At 37.1% G+C, this 20,439-nt stretch overlaps 1 pseudogene across 1 annotated transcript in view; it reads right to left on the minus strand.

Annotated features, from left to right (window-relative positions):
- The window catches only part of LOC104382396 (FRAS1-related extracellular matrix protein 2-like), a 42,107-nt pseudogene that overhangs the window by 16,313 nt on the left and 5,355 nt on the right, over positions 1-20,439 (minus strand). The window contains exons 3-9 of the transcript XR_015222157.1: positions 14,556-14,680; positions 13,504-13,713; positions 6,161-6,310; positions 3,596-3,811; positions 2,262-2,385; positions 1,480-1,652; positions 457-637 (exon numbers count right to left, since the gene is read on the minus strand). The product of XR_015222157.1 is annotated as an FRAS1-related extracellular matrix protein 2-like (transcript). The remainder of the gene's footprint in view (positions 1-456; positions 638-1,479; positions 1,653-2,261; positions 2,386-3,595; positions 3,812-6,160; positions 6,311-13,503; positions 13,714-14,555; positions 14,681-20,439) is intronic.

Consider the following 20,439-nt stretch of genomic DNA (forward strand, 5'->3'; position numbering starts at 1 on the left):
AGTATCATTTGAAGCTGTAATATCATAACAATATCCTAACCCTCTGCCACCTCAGGGGACCTGAAAGGCAAAGCTCAAGAACCAAATTCTGCTCAAACACATGACTTGGGCAGGTAACAAACCGAGCTCTGCTGAACTTTCATTCTTATGAAGAAATCCTGAGTTTGCATTCCAGGTTAGGAATTTCAAAGCAGCCCAGAGCAAACAGGATCCCACCTCCAATTCAGTGCTAATACAGTCCCTTACATGTCCCACAGTTAGCTTGGAGAAAAACAAAACCAGACAATACTCAAATCTCCCATGCCAAAACACGCATAGTGAAGCATACTAGTCTAAAGTACAGTACTTGCCATTTGGTTATCAAAACAAGAATTCAGCTCCCTGTCCAGCATTCATTTGCAGGAAGGCACTTTCCAAACTCATGTTTTCCATCCCCACACCCAATGAAGCCCTTACCTTCTGACACTGGATTGTAGTCTTCCCCTGAGGTGGCTGAGCCATCCATACTGTGCACTCTGACCACAGACACTGGAGCTATCACCGAGGCGTGGAACATGGATTCTTACTAGTGCAATTTCTCCAGGTTCCTGAGGCTCCTGAATGCTGTGTTTTATTTCAGAGAATTTTATCACTGGTCCTAGGTGAGGGAAAAAAACTCACAAAAACACAACAAAAACCTGAACTTTAAAAAAAGAAAAAAAAAATTTACTCATGTCAACTAGATCAAGCGCAAACACCTTATCCAAGAGTGGATAGTCCAAAGGAAATGAGAAGGTCATAACAAACATGAAAATTCACAGTGATAGTTTGGCTATTAATTTGGTTTATTGATTGCTGCCTGCAATGACTGAAGTGAAGTATTTTGGAAATAGAATTCAGATAGAAGTTTGTAGCCATTATTGAAAGGAGAATATCTGGTTCCCTGGTGTTTGCTTTAGTGGAGTCTAGAGTGGAATATTTAGAAATATGTTTAGCTTTTGAACAAAACAGTTACTTTTAGAAGTTATTTATTCTAACGACTTGTCAAAGGTATGAGATAAATCTGATTTTCTTAAATGTTACAGAATTATCAATTATACTATGTTATTTTTTCTTTTTCTTTTTTTTTTTTTTGTGTGTGTGAATTTGACCCAAGGTATCCATGAGTCTTTCAACTTACTCAAAGTTACGATATGAGGCTTTGAGCAACCTGGTCTAGTGGAAGGTATCCCTGTCCATGGCTGAAGGGTTGGAACTAGATGATCTTTAAGGTCCCTTCCAACCCAAACCATTCTGTGATTCTATGATACTTTTATGAAAACAACACATATAGAGCAATAAACGGAATGGAAATAAACAAGAGAATTCCTCTTCCCATTATCCCACAAAAGGCAATGACAGTGATGCATTCAGAATAGATTAAAAGGGTGCAAATTCAAAATGTAAACTTTTATCCCGTTTGCAGCTACATATATAATCAACAATTAACGTAAAACTCACCATCTTCTTCATCTTTAATCTTGATCACGGTCTCCTCCTGATCCCCAATGGAAACACTAAATGTGGAATCACTTTTTGGTGTTCCAAGCACCAATCTGAATTCCTCCTCCTCATAAATTACATCATCCTCCAGAGGGACGATGGGCTTACCACACAGGGCTTCTCAGTTTCTCCTGTAGAGAGGTATGAAGCAAGAACAAGACATTATCTTCACAGGAATACAAAAGATCAGGATAAAAACAAAATAAAAAAAACCCCACGCTTTTTCAGGCTTGCCATAGAAAAGACAGTTTCAAGAACACGGAAGCAGAGACTAGTGCTGACTGGCACATTTCACTTTTTTTTGTTGTATTTGAGTCAATCCTTGCAAAGGAAGAATCCCGTGACTCTGACACAATGGGAACTAAGCAACATCCCTCGCAGCATTCAGCAGGGTAGCAAGGCACCAGCTGCTCTGATTCTTCTCTGACGCAGGCACTGCATCAGTATTATTCCTGCTTATTCTCATGAACAAGTGCTATGCTCAAAAGTGTAGCAGATGATGTTCAATATTACTGAATCCTTTATTGTCCAACTTTGGCCATAAAAATCTTTGAAAGTGCTGCTGTCATAGTCACAAAACTATTTATTAAATAGTCCTGTGCCGCCTTCTTCAGGCACAGAAGCTCAGCTGGCTTTAACAACTCACAGAATGTCCTGGAGGGCTGGCTCTTCTTTACCATCAGATTACTTGTGAGACAAAAGTAACACACTATTTTCTAATTCCAATGAGAAAAGCTCACCGGGGAGAAACACCACTACAGAATCATCTGTATTTGGCCTTTCCGCTTCGATAAATGAGAGCCACCAGCTGTTCATCTTTTTCATTTGCTACATACATTGGTTCTTTGAACTGGACTTTGGGTACTGACAAGAGAACATGTTACGCAAGTTGTAAAGGACCCTCATGAAAAGGACACATAAGTAGAAATTAACCACATTCCTTGATAAAAAAAACCAAAACCAACATTTTCTTTAACTTAGCATTTTATTTGCTAACCTTTTAGAAAAAAGTAAAGAAGGTTCAGATTTACACATGCTTTTTCAAAACAGCTTTTGAATCTAGATTAATTCAAATACTTTCATGGTCTACAGCAACTAATTGCCAACTTAGTACTAATTCTGTCACCAGTCTTCTCACAGTAGCCAAGACTCAGTGATTTTTTTTTTTTAAAACAGCATTTAAGCCACTTCAGAGCTGTGGGGATTATTTTCCATAAAGCAGCCTCTTTTACCTTTGATGCAGAGCAGCAATATGTGCACGATACCACAAAAGCAAAAAAGGGAGATGACCACAATTCCATCTCTACTGAAGTCAGTATCATACTTCGTGCTGACTTCAACAAGTGAACATTTCTGAGTGAAACTCTAACTGCTCTTCAGAGTTCTGTTTAAGAACAAGCTTTCTAAAACAATATAGCTTCTTTAAGTCTTTGAAGTGCAGCGAATTTGCAGAAACATAAGACTACTGAGAGTCAGCTCGGTTTATTTAGCAAGTGCTGGAGAACCTGTAAATGGCGCTGTGTTGAGTGCTGTATACTTTTAAAGTTTTACACCTCCCTTTTTTTACCCCCTCCAATGCTCCCCTAGAAGAGCCAATTCAGCTATAGCTTCATGCAATAGCAATCTGCATTATTATTTGAAAAACTTAGCTCCCTACAATTTTTGGTGTTCAAATAACTACTAGGGAAAAAAAGTTTAATCCCTATGGCTTCTCTACCTTCAAAATGACCATGCATTCAAACAAACAGCCTCTAGGCACCAGGCATAAACAAATGTACTTTTAGCTTATGGCACAGTTCCACTATGTTAACTTGTCCAAAACAGTATCTTCACGTACATAATGAGAAGGAAGAGACAAGCCAGAGTAAAGAACCTGCACTACAGCCTTGTGTTCCAACTTCAGGTGTAGCACACAGCTGTTAATCTTTATAAGGTAGTTAGGGTAAACGATATATCACAGCACTTATACACATAGGAACTTATGATACTGACAAAAGAGCTCTTCCACCTTCTAAGTGCACTTAAAACACTAAAACAAAAAACCCTTGGAAAAACTCTCCCCCTTTATACTTACAATCAGTGATAAAGATACTGTCATTGATAAAGACAGTAGTTTTGCTCGGATCTCCACGCACTGCATTCACAGGCATGCAGAGAACTAGTTCAAACTTCTTCAGACCTTCCAGGATAGGCTGGCCCAAATCACCAAGGATGATCACTTGAAACACTTGTACGTTGACTCCTGGTGTAAAATCCAGGTTATGGCTGATGCCCACGTAATCGACTCCAGCTGTTCGGGAGGCAACAAGACTTGTATGGTCAGTTACTACTATACGTTAACATTCTCTTGTACATTTGAGAAGTGTGTTTGCAGCTGTTTGTATTGCTGTCCTAGAGAACACTTAATTTAGATTTTGGTCACGTGCCAATACATTTGGGAACAATGAACATACAGTGCAACACACACACAAATAGATATCTGGATCACCATTTACTCTTTATGCTATCAGCACAATTAAAACTTGTTTAAGATCCCTTAAACTGCAGAATAACAGGCTACAGCCTCACCAACACGCAACAGACCCGATGTCCGCAGCAATTTAACCCTTTTGCTCAGCTCTGGACTACATATATGAAGTTTTAATTTGCTATTCACACCTTTAAAGGAGCTGGTGTCTGTCCGAGAACAATTCCAGCTGTACCTTAAGAAAAAGCGTCTTGCACTAGGCTAGATCCTTGAGCTTGAAAATCATGCTGTTAGCACTGTTTAATCCCTAAAAGAAACAAGCAGATTGAGTGCAGGCGAAAACACCTAGAATGACTTTTTTGTGTGTGTATGAGACTATCAAATCAAACTGGAAGATGTATGATGACTTCACTTCTTCCTTCTGCTTGTGTCCCGTTGTTTCACCAAGATTCTGACTATTTCTATAACTTTGCATTCTTTTTAACCAGTGTTAACCAGGTACATGTTAAACCAGATATACACCCTATCCCCTTTTAGATGTTCTACTTGTTGCTTGTAATGACAACAATTCTTTCCCTTCTTTGTCACAGTATGTTGAAGTTCACATACTTAAAGCAACTGTGTCTTTTTCTTCTACAGGTCATTATGCAGCCTCTGGATTAGAGGCAAGGAACACTTACCTGCATAAAAGCTGACCTCCCTGGTCGGCTCTGTGCATCCTGAAGAACTATGATTCTTGCACAGGTTTTGTTTTTTTCCTTAATCAAATACTGTGTGCACAGGTATTTCACATACAACCATAAAACCAATATTTTTCACGTGCAAAACTCTGAATACTTGAAACTAGGAAAAGATTTAGTGAAAAGAACTTTTTTCCAAATCTCATAACAAGGCTTTAACAGAAGTGATTTTAAAAAAAACACCTATAAATACAAGATTAGAAATGCAATGTTAGTTTGCTACTTTATACACAACACAGAAAATCCTGATGAGTAGGACTCAATCATTTTTCTTCACCTGAATACCGAGTCTTCACATATTCATCACATACATTGTCTATTTTGCTAACCACTTCTCTGCTCTTCAGCAACTGCAGTCAAATTCTATTTCCATATATGTACCTTAGAAGTTAATTAACTGTTCCTTCAATCATACGTGCTGCATTACTATTTGCTGTAATTCGTTGTTATTTTGGTAGCAAATCTGATTATGTACCACATACACATTAAAAAAGACATTTTTGCTTTCAGCTTGATTAATATGAAAATGTCCGAAGTCTCATCTGTCTCTTGCCAACGTGTCATCAACTTGTTGGGCTGAACAGAGAAATTCTCATTAACGCAACCCATTTCCTTGACACCCAGCAGCTAATAACTGCTCCTTAAAATTAATTTAGGAGCTAGCAAGTCAAGCAACATGTTTAAATAGCAGCACAAAATTCTGGCCAGCGTAAGTATTCCCAAAGTCTGATAGGGAAAACGACTTTTCATTGAGACTGAGAAATAAAAATAGGGTTTTACAGAGACAGTCACCAGATTTTGAGTACTTTGGGTCAGTTTAGGACAGAGAAAATCCTTGGAGGTCACACTGGTGACGCCTTCCAGAATTTCTCTCCACAGTAACTGAGACACCCTAAAATTTCAGATACACCAGCTCTCATAGATAAAGTTTCTTTGGCTAATGTACTGATAGCATCATTTCAGGGCAACTGCAGGTTTATGCTGTAAACTCAGTTTCATTCCAGGAAAACACAGTGCTATAAAGACAATACTCACTCTTTCATTCCAACTGTTTCTCCCAATCCCTGCCATCAGTTGAGTTGTGAGTAAATTAACGACCATTTTGTTTACATCCATTCTGCAGTCTCCATCAGAGTCAGTGAGCTTAGCTGAGCGGTCCTTGCCACACCTAACTAGGACATAAGTATCATGTTTTCTACTCGATAAATCCGTGTCTGATGTCTTTTACTTAACTTTTCCACCCCATACGTACACTGAAGATAAGTAAGAGTGAATGCTAGATTCACTCTTCGAACATTTTCACATTAATCAAGCTGAAAGCAAAAATGTCTTTTCTAATGTGTATGTGGTACATAATCAGATTTGCTACCAAAATAACAAATCAATTCAGACTGCTAAAGCAATGTGAGTGACATTTTTATGAGTAACTCACCCTCTGCTGACACTGGTTCAGTTTTTCTGGAACGCACCATGACAGAAGCTGCTTTGGACAGATCTGTTCCAGTCGTCCAGACATGAATCTCCATGCAATCGGCGCTTTTATCCACTCGATATTCAGTGTTGCCAAAGTAGAAAGCAGGTTCTAAATACAGAGAGAAACGTATACATTTTTGAAAGAATCTCTTTTGGCCTGCTCTTGTGCACATGTATATTTAGTGCTTAAACTCTCCAGTCTGACTTTTAGTGCTCAAACTCTGCAGTTTGACTTTTGATATGTTAACAGCTGAAAAAAAAAAAAAAAAGCATTACCAATTTCCCCTGCAAATCCCAGTAATATCTAGTGTTCACTTACATAAATACTATTATGCACCTGCCTACCACTTAATGTAAAGTGGGGTTTTTTGTCCTTTAAAAATCAAACTAAACACTTCTTGAATTAAGTAAATAAAGTGTTATATCTATATATTTTTGATCTTATTTGCAGCTGACAAAGATCTTCCACATCTGGCTGTTTAGCTTACTGGCTGTTTACCTCACCATCTGAAGTAAACCAGCCATTTCAGGAATTGTGACTATGTAGTGTAAAATAGACATAAGACATAGGATAGTTCTTCCATTATATTTTTGTTAAGCAAACCAAGGTAGAATTTTTTTTTTTAATTTACTATTAAAGGAAATATATACCTAAATATACCTTCCCCACTCCCTAAAAGAGAAAGGCAGTTTGCAAGATTTCAAGAGTTTAGACTTTTTAATTTTTTTTTTAGTTGTTTTCAAAGCATACATTTGATACGGCTGTAGCAGATTAAAGGGTTACAAGTTGTTTTTTATTTCAGTGTGGCAAACTGACTTTAGTTATTCATAGGGAATACAAAAAGTTGCCCAATCCAGGTCATGGAAAAGGTCAGTAATAAAGTGGGTTTAAGCAGACTCTGTTGTTTAGCTTAAGAGATCAAACATCACAGGACTGTTTCAAATTAGTGCCAATTTAGTCACCTTTCTGAATATCCATCAAGAAGAATGAAGAAGCACACGCTGGAGACACGTTATACCTGCTGCTTTTAGGAAGTAATGGATAGAGTCTGCTAAATTCAACACATGGCCTCCTTTACTTTTGTCAGCTAAACAATAGTAGGCTTTATCTTGCTATCAGTATTAACAGAGCCTGACACATTTTTCCTGTGTTGCGTATTACTACTAATCTATACTAACACAAGAGAATCTCTCCAATATCACAGCAACGTTATTTTAGGACAATAGCCAGCATCTTTAGTAGAACCGCTGCAGCTGCACAAAGCCTGGTGTGCTGCATTTCTGTTGTACCTCTTGGGGAAATTCAAAGAACTCTGCAAAGCTTTAGAAGTCGTGACTGTTGTCTCCTACAGCTGGAGAAAAGGAAGCTTAGAGTAAAACATCATGGTCTGTAAGGAGTTTTTAATTTTTGGCTACCTGGTTTTTCAGAGCTCAGTTTATTACTCAGCTCAAAGCCAGCTTTACAGAAGGGACAAGCAGTTTCCAATACTCAATGTGCCAAGTAGAGAACAGAAAATTACACAGGCTTTTTTATATAACGTAAAGCAACTCAATAATCGAAGTGACTCATCCTAGTAATAATTTTTTTCATTCCGGATCTCACCTTCCCAAACCTAAATAAATGTTCTTTTGTGAATGGAGGAGAATATCTAGCTAAGTTCTCTTCTCAACGGGGACAAACAGCACTGCTCAGGTAATTGAGAATTTGATATTTTTGTAGAGGCACTATCTGCTTCCTTCATGTATATACAAAATCAGAACACCATCTGGTCCATACCTACATAAACATTGCCACTCCAGCTTGCAGGCATCTTTGGATACTTACTGCAATTTTCTTGACCCACTGAACTGTGAACCTTTGTGTTACTTTACCATCAGAGTAAACCTTGTTAATCACAAAGACTTGCTGCAGAAGCAGATGAGGTCTTCAGCACACAGCATTAAGGAAGATACAAGTGTTCCAAGCAGGACTGCAGTAATATTTATTTTCAATCTTTTGATAGATTAAACAGACTGAAACAATTCCTTCCTTAGCCCAGCAAGATGTCTGACAAAGCAAAGCTTTTGTATGCAGAATTGAAGAGAAAGGTTAGAGAATGAAACCAGACACTTGATGAGGGGTTAAATGGCTTAAAAAACCACAAAAGTATTTGAAAATGTGGTTGGTTTTTTTTTGAGACAGATCTATTCACCAGGACTGCAGGACTTCTAGCTAAAAATTGCACCCTTTAGGGGATTGAAGTTGCCGGCTTTCTTCTGGAAAAATTCTTTTTCAAGTCTTGAAGTATTTTTGCATTTTAAGAAAAAGGGTATCATGACTGAAAGTCAAACTGAATGTCTCATTTTATGTCAATTAAATACTTCAAGCTGCTTTCAAAGAAAATTTTGCTTTGTCTAAAGCAGTACCCCCACACAAGTTTTTCTCCTCACCTTCCTTCCACCCCTCCAATCAGCAGTTTTAATGATCATTATTTGCCAGGTTTGGCATTTTTCCTCCTGCTGTGACAAGTTAGTTTGAAGACGATCACATTCCTTTCCCACCAGCTATGCATTTTTACTAATGAAGTCTTCCCTGCATGGTGGGGAGAAGAGTAGGAGTCTAAACATCCAAACTTGTACACCTTTTTGTCACAGCTAATGGATTACCAAGTAACTAATGATGCCCTATAAGTTGTGACAGTTCTATTTAACCAACTTGTGTAAAGCACAGAAAGAGTAATTTTGCACAAGGCAACACTCCAGGTTATATTGGTGTCACTTGATCCCACTTCAACTGAATGGACAGAGAAATCATTGGAGTCCTCCACCAAGAGGGGAAAAATCATTCAGAAAAATACAACTTGACAAAAACTGTTACAATTTTGGTCACATTTCACGAAGATGATCACTGCAAAGTATCACTCTGGCAAGAGTAATCAAGATTCTTTGTAATTAAAAGAAAATTATAATTTATACTTTAATTTTTTCTAAAAAAAATATTTGTAATATAATATTGTCTATTCTTTCCCATTCCTTCTTGCCCTCTGAAAGAGCTGTCCAAGATTCTAGATTTACTTTAAAAATCAGACTGACTAATCTTCTCTATTTACATAGGAATCTGCTTTCAAATATCAAAAGTCCATTTGATTTCCCTTAGGCACAGTTTAATGGATTTTCAAGTACAGATTGTAAATGCTTTTGAAGTTTTAAGAGATCAGGCAGTTCAGGTTATTGCAGTCCATGATAAATGTCTTGAATTGGCCTTTAAATACCAGCCTTCTTAACTGGGACAGTAACTTCTTTCCCACCTTGAATGTGCATACTATGTCTATAACTATGTGGACTGTAACATTATAACTTCAGATGTCAGTGCTGCTCCTTTAGATAATAAGCTTTTTGTTTTGAAATACAGCTTAAGAAAATGCAATAACCTGACATAGTATTCTCATTACAGTCATCTTTCCCATTTCTCTTACACTCACCATAATTTGTCATCTTAGATTGTGCTAAGCTTTTGATAATTCTGCTGAGAGAATTTGAAATGCCTGCTGCAATGATCCCAAGTTTTTCAATCTCATTGTATTATCAATGAAAAACACTGAGTAAGCAAATATTTTTGTTCATTTCCAACGCAAGCAGGTGAAAATCAGATAAAAATATACATCTCTATAATTCTTTCTTTTAATCTTTCAGATCAACATGTTTCTCGTATAAATATAGTACAATGAGAGAGAATTGTTCCTCGGATACTGTGACCAGTGAAATATTCAACAGCATTTTCTGTGTCTTCAGAGCTTCTAGATGTCCAATCCAAATACATCTACTCTCCCCAAAATAGTAGGGATAACAAACATCAGTCAATGTGCTGTTAAACATACAGGTCCAGCCCGCAAGAAAGATGACACTGTGACTCAGTCATTACAGCAAATTAATCACTTGTCTCTGAAACACAATTCATTCTTATTATGGACCCCAAAGACAACCTTGGTACCCTTTAAATTCTACCAAGGCAATGTATTTTAAAGACACACACCTTACTTGGGATTTCAAAAGCTGATACAAATAGTCAAAAAGAAAAAAAAAAAAAAAGGAAAAGCAGTTCTAAAAAAGTGGAGGTCATTTATGTATTTATACTCTTCTTTTCTTTTCCTTTTAGGATTGTCAGTGAAGAAATCATTAAATTAATTACCAAACATTTAACTAAGAAAGTAGAACAGCATCTGAGCTAACAGGTAATCTTCAGTAAGCAATAGTGATTTCAATCATGAAATGTCATAAACTATTAATTTAAAAATCAATTTCCCTCCATAAAATAATAACTCTAAGTGTTAGTTTGGCCTGGAAAGCTAGCAAATTTTTTTACTTTTTTTTAAGTTGTGGTCCTGAAATCTGTTCTACCCGTGATGACACTTACACACACGAGCAAAGAGCTAATGTGGATTTCCATTTGCTTAGAAAACCACAAGCTGTTTTGCATCTATTTCTTCAAAGCCATTTACTGAACAACCAGACTCTTTGTTCAGCTGGACACGGACAGTGCGCTCTCAGGCACCCACGATACAGGAAAATGATACACAACTCGGACCTTACCAGTTTAGGATCAAGGGTCTACTGCAAAACCTGCATCGTTCTCTGCCCTGGAGAGAACTTAGATCAAAGGATAGACATTGTATCTTGGTTTCTTTTTCTTTTTAATTCTTGAACTAATACTTTCCTTTATTTAAATGTTATTATGATGCTATGAAAATGCAGAAGAATAATTAGAGATATCCACTTACCCTTACAAGTTGTTTTGGAATACTATCAGATCTTAACAATCACATTTTGCATTTTCCTTTTCTTTTCTAAGGCTGGCTAACACATGATCACTATTATCCCTTAATGCTGCACATAATTCAATTAATATATATTCTAAATTCTTTGTCTCTCAATTTCTTTCTTTTTCTCCTTGTAGGGTTCTCCTGTCCTTGTTGTTAGAGGCATCACAGTACACCTCATCATGACTAACTTGACCAAAGGATTGTGCGAATACAGTCACATCCCATATCCACAGATCATCCCTGGAACTGCTCAAGGCCAGGTTGGATGAGGCTTTGAGCAACTTGATCTAGTGGGAGGTGTCCCTGCCCATGGCTGGGGGGTCGGAATTAGATGATCTTTAAGGTCCCTTCCAATCCAAACCATTCTATGGTATCAAAGCTGTGCTCTGCTTTTTTTCCAGTTGGAAGGAGGCACTTTCAGGCTTACTATTGCCTTATTCCTTTACTGAATCCAACAATCATTCCGAGTTTGGTCTGCGTACTTCAGCTGTTAGCACATTGCACTTTACAATAGGAAATTTTATCTGTTTAAACAACCCATTTTTTCCCAGTATTAACAAAAACCCCAAAGCATGCCTCTTCCAGACACAACCAGGCGTATGGCTATGAAATCTTCTTTTTCACTTTAATGGACTGAAGGAGTCACAAGTATATATACTCAGCCACTGTATATACACTTACAGTACTGTATAAGTACTAGAAATGTTTGGTGGATCACGGTAACATTCTGCAGAAAAACAAAACTGGTGAAACTTTACTCTCTGAAACTCAGATTTTACACATTTGGGAAAGAAGGTTGTCCAGTTTCTTATCAATGAAACCCACGCCAGCAGTCTATTTCCAGGTCAGATTGAAACAGAGTGGCAGCCTGTTTCCTGTCTGTTTATTCAAAATGGAAACAGTCTTAAAAAGTGACATTGTCTGAAGAGACTTTTCATTTCAGAGCACACTTTTAACAAGTTGAGCTTAAGCCCCCGCTATCTTTCCATATGACATAGGCTGAGTTCAGAATTACTCTGAATTTATCCGATGATAGGTTAAGTATTTTGCCAGATGGTGCTCTTAGAAACAAAGCTTTGTAACAATGAAAGAAAGAAAGTGAATATATGATAAGCTATTAAAGTTGCTTTGAAAAGTAGAAGCATGATCATTTTCTGCAAATTAATATAATTATCTAGATGGTAATTTAGCTTTATGTATCTATAGAAAATAATTTTCTGTCTATTAAAAACTGCATAGAAAACAGTTTTGAATAAACAATTCTGTTTTCCATGAAAATAAAAATCTGGTCCTTGAGTCTGGAAAAGAAAACAACTCTTTCTTTGCCACAGTGGTTTAATTCTGCATTATTTTCCCTTCTTATTCTCTGAAAAGGATAAAGAAGCCTTTCAACAAATCTCATCAAGCTAACGACAGAATACTCTTATTAACTTCATTCTTACAGCAAATTCACTTCTGATGCAAATCCTTTGACCTCAGAGGAATTACAACAGTGATTATTTTGGCCCATTCATGTTCCATTTGAGAAAATAACATTTTTCCCCTCATCAATCTGACTGTGTCTGTTTTGACTACTTGACTTCTGCAGGACATACAGAAGGGTAGAAACAAACAGTAGCTAATGGAAATGTTCTGGATCTTTAGCCTCCTACTTTTCTCCATGTAACAGATCGAAAATTACTTTTTTATTACAGGACACAGAAATCACTCCCCAGATTCTCATTATTTATGAAGTTAATCAAAAGCTCCAAAGAATCAGCTCAGTATAGCTTAAATACCAAACCTGACCACTATTGTATATCATGGATTTGTCTATTCACAGTACAAAACATTCACAAGATTGAATTAGCAAGAAAGATTTAGACAGGGACAATAAGAACAAACAGAAGTATGACAATAAAGCACATGGCTTTTCTTCTGCTTCTGTCTGATAGCATCAATTCTTGAACTGAATTCTGCGTCTCCAACTTTATCATAAAAAAGGAAGATTTGCATTTCTACCTTAAAAGTGCACTAATCTTGACACACTGGGAATTACTGTGCGTGCCAAATTAGCCTCCATTAACTATTTATCTCTTTAGCTTTATCTGATAATATACAAATGTTTTCATCTATAAAATTGTCACAAAACAAATCCCATACCTGTGTAAACTACTGTAATCACAGACTCTGCTGCAGTAGCAGTAAATCTAATCCTCACAGATCTACTTCAGAGTAATAAAACAGCCATCTAGTCCTATGCCAGTAAAGAAAATAGAATCTAACCCTCAACTCCTACTGCAATAACAAAACAGTGTAAGCCGAAATGCACGATATATATTTACACTGTATCTTAAACCTACTTCATATGTCTGTTCTGCCAGTTTTTGTACAGAGTAAGCAAATCCTAGACCCATGTTTTCGGCTGTTTAAAAACCAAAAACACAGTGGGAGAGATTATTTAATCAGTAAAATTTCCGAAGAGGAAAATCCCAGCAAAACAAAATTGCTGCTTCATACTCACCATCATCTGTGTCAGCCAAGATTCCTACTTTAGTGCTTGGGAATTCAGTGCCAATTTGGCCACCCACTGGTATGCTCAGAGAAATATTGAAGGTCTCATCTTCCTCATAGAGTCATCAATAATGACAATATGACAGATTTTCTCAGTCTCATCCTTATTAAAATGCACAACACTGCTATGATCTCTTATAGTTGTGTAAAACCTATGAGCCTGGAATCAATTGTAAGATGCTTTAAGCAGTTATGGCTTGGAATTAATTGTGTCTTCGAACAACAAAATGCAAGTCAGTCAAGAACACCGTAAAAAAAAGCATTGAAGAAAACAGGTTTCTGAAAAATCATCTTAGTTGCAAGCTGAAGCCTAAACCTATTTACCAACTGGAATATTTTCAAAAAACTCTATTTAGCTGTTTGGCTGCTGCTTTGGCTAACACTCTATTGCTGCAAGTAGGCTGGAAAAAGACTTCTGAAAGCACAATTCAGACGTGCTTCTTGGTGACTACTCCCTTATAGAAAGGCTGCTTTTTATCCTAGAAACATCTCAACGAATGACATTATTTCTGCCAAAAAAATGCTTTTCAGCATGATCATTATATTTCCTTGGTGGCTATTTGTTTCACAGCCTTCACCTCTTGACAGACTTCAGTGTTTTGTGGTTTGTTTTTTTTCTTTTCCTCCATTTTTTACAAATAAGACTAAACACAGTGTGTTCCAAATTAACACAGACTTAGCTTAGAAACGAAGGACTGGAAACAAAGGGAAACTCTGACTCAAGGCTAGATTAAAACCAAAACTAAAAGTCTCACAACATGAAAAAACTTTAATTCAATAATAAATTCATGATAAACCAGCCAATTTCCTACCAGTTAATAACTGCAGTCAAAAGCTAGTTGTCAAGTGTGAAATTACTGACAAACTGCTACGGAGATCTATACAGAGCTGAAACTCAGATGTGATGCGACCACCTACACACTTGTTTCTAATTACAAGTGCCAACATCCCTGTCATCTGTTTGTGAGGCAAAGCCCTCCTACGTACATAGAGAACACATACAGCCTCCTCCCTCCGTACATACGCAGGTAAATACACTATTATATAGGACTGTTTAGCAAAGACATATTCATTGTTCTTCAGGTATTCTACAGATATTTTCTTTTGGAAATGTCTACTACTACTGCCTGAGTGGGAAGAGTTTTAGGAAGGTTAATCTGCAATATAACTATCTCTCTATACATAAAGACTTATGACACAATGTTGCTGAAAAACTAAAGCAAAACATCCCCCAAACTGTTACCCTTAGTGTGCAGTACATGCAAAAAACCATACTCTTGGGAAACACTGTGAGGGGAAAAAAGCATATTACATATATGTATGTTCATCTATAGCATTGGCAATCTCAGCACAGTGTGCATCACAGGATCTGATGACTAACTGCTGAAGCTGAGGATAGAAAGCATCCACCATGAATCATTAGCAAGTGTCTTTTGCTTTCATCATCACAGGAAAGATCAGAGAGCAAGAGAGCTGAAGATACACATCACTTTTCAGTGGTATCTATATCACCCCCAGCTGAACTCAATATCTGGCTTTTTGGGAACTCCTGCATTAAACAAATGATCTCAAAGGCAAACCCCAAACACTGTAGGGTCAAAGTAGACTCATATAATGTCCTGTTACTGGGAATATCACAGAACTCAGCATCCTAGAAGATAAATGTCTGGAACATCCTTTGGCCCTGTCCTTTAAAATGCAAACAGCAAAATATCCATTCATTCTCCTTGACAATATTTTCCCTTTCCAAATAGACATCTCATTTGGTAGGTGCACTTCCAACCACAGGTTCTCAACCTTGAGCTGCTTAAGTTCAGTGAAAATCAGGAGAGCTGAGGAACTTGTACTATGCACAATACTAATGTGAGGTTCAATGTTTACTGCCTCACAACTTCTTCACTCATTCCTTATTTCAGAATTGGGAAAAGGCTAGAGCAGTTGAATTTTTAAGGTAATATATTTTCTGTAGTTTTTGAGAGATTATTATGAAGTGTTATATAAGGAATCTATTCTTCATGTTGAGGATTTAGTACTTCTACTTCAAAAATAACTAACAGGAGAATTTTATTCTGTAAAGTATGTTCCAAATATGTACTTAAATATCTGTTTTCTAATTAAAACACAAATTCATTAGATTATTTGCACATGCATCAGAAGCTGTAAAATCTTGCAGCTTCCCATTCTGCTATTTTTAGGAAGAATATATCGGCAGGGGCAATTGCTGGAAAAATTAAGCATTCATATTAAGTATTTTACATTTGCATTTTTCAGAGAAACCGAGAACACTGAAAATGACAACAAACCACATCTTAAAAATAGGTTGGTATGAAATTAGATAGCTGCCAGTTCTACAGACGGAGGTTCTCCAGCAAGATATTGTAACTAGTAACGATCCTAACTCTTTAATAAACAGTCCATCAGCCTTTTCCTGGTCAAAGAGAGCAGCCTTCAAGGGACGTCTCATACCATCAGCTTCGTAAGTCTATCAAAGCCAGAACTGTTTTTCTCTTGTCAAAGAAAACTTCATAAAAACCTCCTGAGTTCCATAAAAGAGATCCTTCCCTTTTCAGTGTTTTTCTAAAAATACTATCCTAGTTACTGCTTTCTTAGTTTTATTACCCCTAAGCAAGGGCTGATGTCATGCCAAGTGTTATTAGATCTTAGGGAAAAAGACTAGATCAATACAAGGAGGTAAAGTCGGCCATGTGCTTGGCACATGGGTTCTGCACGCCAAGAAACATAGATTTTCTTTCTGTAACCATCACAGACAGCATAAATGTATATTCGGCAGTTTTAAATCACTAAAGAATAGTACATGAATAACCCAAATGGCAGGACACTTTCCTTCTTTTTGCTTTGGTGAAAAGTCCATCTGACCACCATCTCAGACTCTGTTTTAGTTTGGGTAGTTGGCAGTGTTCCTATCAATTCCTTCAAGAGAAGTTACGTTTCTTTACAACAGCTGCTCTGTGGATGCAAGCATATTTGCTGTTGGCTTTGATTTGCAGGATAACTAAAATTTACCGAAAGAGGTCAGAAAGATAGAAAGCAGTTCAGGGGAATAAACCGTGAAGGAAATAAAAGGAATAAAAAGTTGGAGAAGTACAGAAGAAAGAAAGCACAAAACCCACCAGCTCACAAAATTAAAGTAAATATGCATACGTATGAAAGGGAAATAGTTCCAAATGTTGAAAAACTTGAAAAGAGAGATGACAGGGAGGGGAAAAATCTAAATTAATTTGTAACTTTCACTACAAAATTAAGCGGTAGCAAAGTCACAAATGGGCACTCATCCCCCTACACCCAAAAATTTTCAAAAATTCTTGGGCAAGGGACAGACAGCAGGTCAGGAAACACAGAGTTCATTAGGAACTCACCAGGTTTTGGTTTTGTCTTTATTTTGAATAAAATTAATCTTGTACTATGGCTCAAGGAGTTATTTTTTCAGAGAAATCATGCTCCAAGAGACTAAAGAAAAGAAAAAAGGAAAAACAAAATTCACATCAAAGCAAACAACACTCTCCCCTGCCCCAGATATCTCATTTCCCCCTGCATTTACACAGATGCACCTAGAAAGGGTTTTGGTCTTTGTGTGTATCACAGTATCAGGCTGTATTGTAACACACGAATATTCTCAGTCTGGTATTTGTAAGGAGCAAACATTCTGGCTCAGAAGGAATAAGTGGCTGTTTTGAGCACAGCAGTTAAAAGAGCTGCCGTTAATCCCTAATTGTCTTTTATCTTCCTTCTTTACTGGTATGCACAGCAGTTCTAACGTGCTACTCGGACAATCAGCAGGCAGCCATACTGCTAGACTCAAGGAAACTTTGTTCTCACAAAAATATTTTCCAAGAAACTTTAAATAAATAAACAAACAAACAGTAATAACCTCAGACTGAAAATTCAGAAATTGACTTACTGTTCCTAAAAATATTATTTTTAAGTCTAGAAATTGTTTCTACACAATTAAGATTGTAAGCACAAATTCTAAAATTAGAAGACGTAAAAAGGACTAGTTCTTTGTCTTTACTTTTGATGCGATTAGTAGATTTTCCTCTCCTGAATGTCTCAAGAGCTGAAACAACAGCATAGGCTATCAGCATAGAAAAAAACCACTTCCTTCAGGAAAAAGTCATCTTCTGTGGCCTACTCTAAGCAGATACTTTTATCTGAGCTAAAGGAAAATCTCGAGAAACATCAAATTATTGGTGAAATGGCTTTCTAAAGAAATGAATCACTCTGGTCTCCCAAATACCTTAAGTCTGATTATAACGTAAATTCCATTGTAAGGACATAACAGCATTTCAAAAGACCTTACAGTTGACTTTGAAGAGCAAACAAATAAAAACAAAGAGTAAGAAAGTTATAAAATCACTTTTAAAAAAAATATCTAAATGCAAAGTGCAGAACACATGTTAAAAGGGGCTGCTGTACAGTAACACACTTTTTCTTTAAGCACATGCAAGTCAAAAATAGAAAAAAATTCAGGTGTTGGAAAAGAGCACTTACTATCCAAAGAGCAAAAATTAGCCGACAAAAGAGTATGCTTGATCATTTTGAGACCACAAATCTAAAACAGTGGTACCGTACCATAGTCAAGCCTTTTACATGGCCTTTAAATTGATATTCAATAAGTCTTTTACAATTTATGCCTGATTTCAGTTATCTAGAAATTTTGAGGCCTTAATGAATCTACATAAAGCTGCCTATACTCAGCAAAAAGAATTTTTTTTTCCTGTTTGATGTGGTTGGACAGCGGGGTTAAAGGAACAGGCACACTGTTGTTTGTATTTCATTGGAGCCACTTTCATTATGGCAGCTTGTGGTGGAGGGCTGGGATGCACAGGTTGAATTACCTTGTCTTCTGCTTTCAAATCTACTCCAATTATGAGGATTTCGTCTTTTCATCCTCCTGAATTCCAAGAGACCTGGAAGTTGACTAAAAGATTTGTAATTGGAGAATGATAAGCCAGTGCCTACAGTGAAACATGAGGCGAGCCCATGCAGCAGGAGACCAAAAGTAATATCCCATCTTTGCCTTCATTTGCCCATGCTTCCCCACCCCTGCTCCAGAACTGGAGGACTGCAGTGTATTGTCAACATAACAAAAACTATATGCATTTTATGAAAAACCAACCAATCAAACACCAACAACATGATCTGCTGCTATATTCTCAGTCAGGAAAGGGCATTTCTTCATTTGTGACTCCAACGTTTTTACTCATGTTCTTTGCCTTAGTTGCTTTGCTTTGGCTTGTTTTTATCATGAATTAGTAATTGTTACCCAGACCCAGTCATTCTCCACCTAAATCAAGTACTGTATCCTCCCAATTCTTGGAGTTTTTCCGATTCACAAACACTCTGCAAGAGATCAGACAGTAAATGCAGCTCTCAAACAAACTTACTGCAGCTCCAGAGACTGTAAATGTTTCCAAGTACAGGAGTTCATGAGAAGCCCAAGACTTTTTGTTCTGGCAAAAGGGAACTTGGTATTTGCAACAAACCATCACTACTGCACTTCTAAATAAACTAGTTTTGCTGGTAAAGGGCACTTGCATTTAATAGCACAAGTAGGAGAAAAATCAGGAGAAAAGTTTTGTATCACAGGCCTGTCTGGCTTTCATCAGTTCTTCTAACAGCCTCTAACCGTCACAGATACCTGCAGTCTGGCTGTGACACATCCCAATTAGAAACATTTCCTTTTTTAGAAAGCAATGGAAAATATACAAGTGGAGGGTTCAAGAAGGGGAGATGGGGCAGGGACCAAAACAGAGCTAGTGTAGTATGGGCCAATAATAACAGCTGGCTGATCTTACTCTCTTTCAGAAAGCACTGTTTCTAAATGGGATTAACAAAGGCGAGGACTCAGTAGGATGCTAATCTGTTCCTTTCATGATCTGGGAGCACATCATCTTTTGTGGTAATACTCGGATTTTTAAAAAAGAATGGTAATCCGTTTTTTATGAATCCGTGTGGTAATCACGGATTCTTAAAAAAGTCAAAAAAGAGAGGCAAGAACAGGAAAACATTTGCTAAACTAAGTGAGCTGCTCAGTAGGCAGAGTCTATTAAAACAAACCGCACGTTTCAATACCTCCAAATGCAAAGTTTTAAAGAGACCTTTATAGATCTTATCAACGTGTAAAGTAGATAGTATGTATGGAACAAGGCACCTTGTCCTGGAAAGCTGCATTTCTGAAAAGGATTTATTATGCAAAGTAGAGAAAAAATATCAATAATAAATAACCTTCCACTGCAATACTTGAGCTAGAGAATCTTTTGTTTTACGAAGGGGAGAACAGCAATTAGGAGCTCCAAGGTTACTTTAATGCTCTACATTACTAAGAATCAGAACTCAGCACACAATTCTACTTTCTACAGTTAAAAAAGGTCTTTGAGAAAATAGGGTAGACACAGCAAAAGGGACGCAAAAATAATTACTGTCTAATTGAAAAAGTATTTCGTGTTAGGAATGAAGTACATATAGATACCTACATTATGTAAAATAATGCCATGGTAAGAAACCTGACAGCTCTAGCTGACAAATAGATTGACAAAACAAAGCAGCGCCACGTGCAGAGATACAGGTTTGGATTCTGACTGGATTTCAAAAGCTCAGTCGAAAGAAAATCAAAAGGTACTTTGACTGCACAGCAGAAATATTTTTTCTAGAAGGAATCCAAGAGTGACAGGCAACTCTTCAATCTAGCACTGTCAGGAGAAGAATCTGTAGCCCAAAGGTGAAGCTAGGCTACTCGAGCTTTTGTAAACACACATTTTCCTCAGAGAGGATGATTAATTACTAGAATATATCAGCATGGAAATTTATGGCTTTTCTTTTTACTTATTTATGCTTTTAAAATCTAAAAATCAAGCCTAGATTTCCT

This window comes from Tauraco erythrolophus, chromosome 5 (genome assembly GCF_009769465.1).
Source record: "Tauraco erythrolophus isolate bTauEry1 chromosome 5, bTauEry1.pri, whole genome shotgun sequence".
Taxonomy (NCBI): domain Eukaryota; kingdom Metazoa; phylum Chordata; class Aves; order Musophagiformes; family Musophagidae; genus Tauraco; species Tauraco erythrolophus.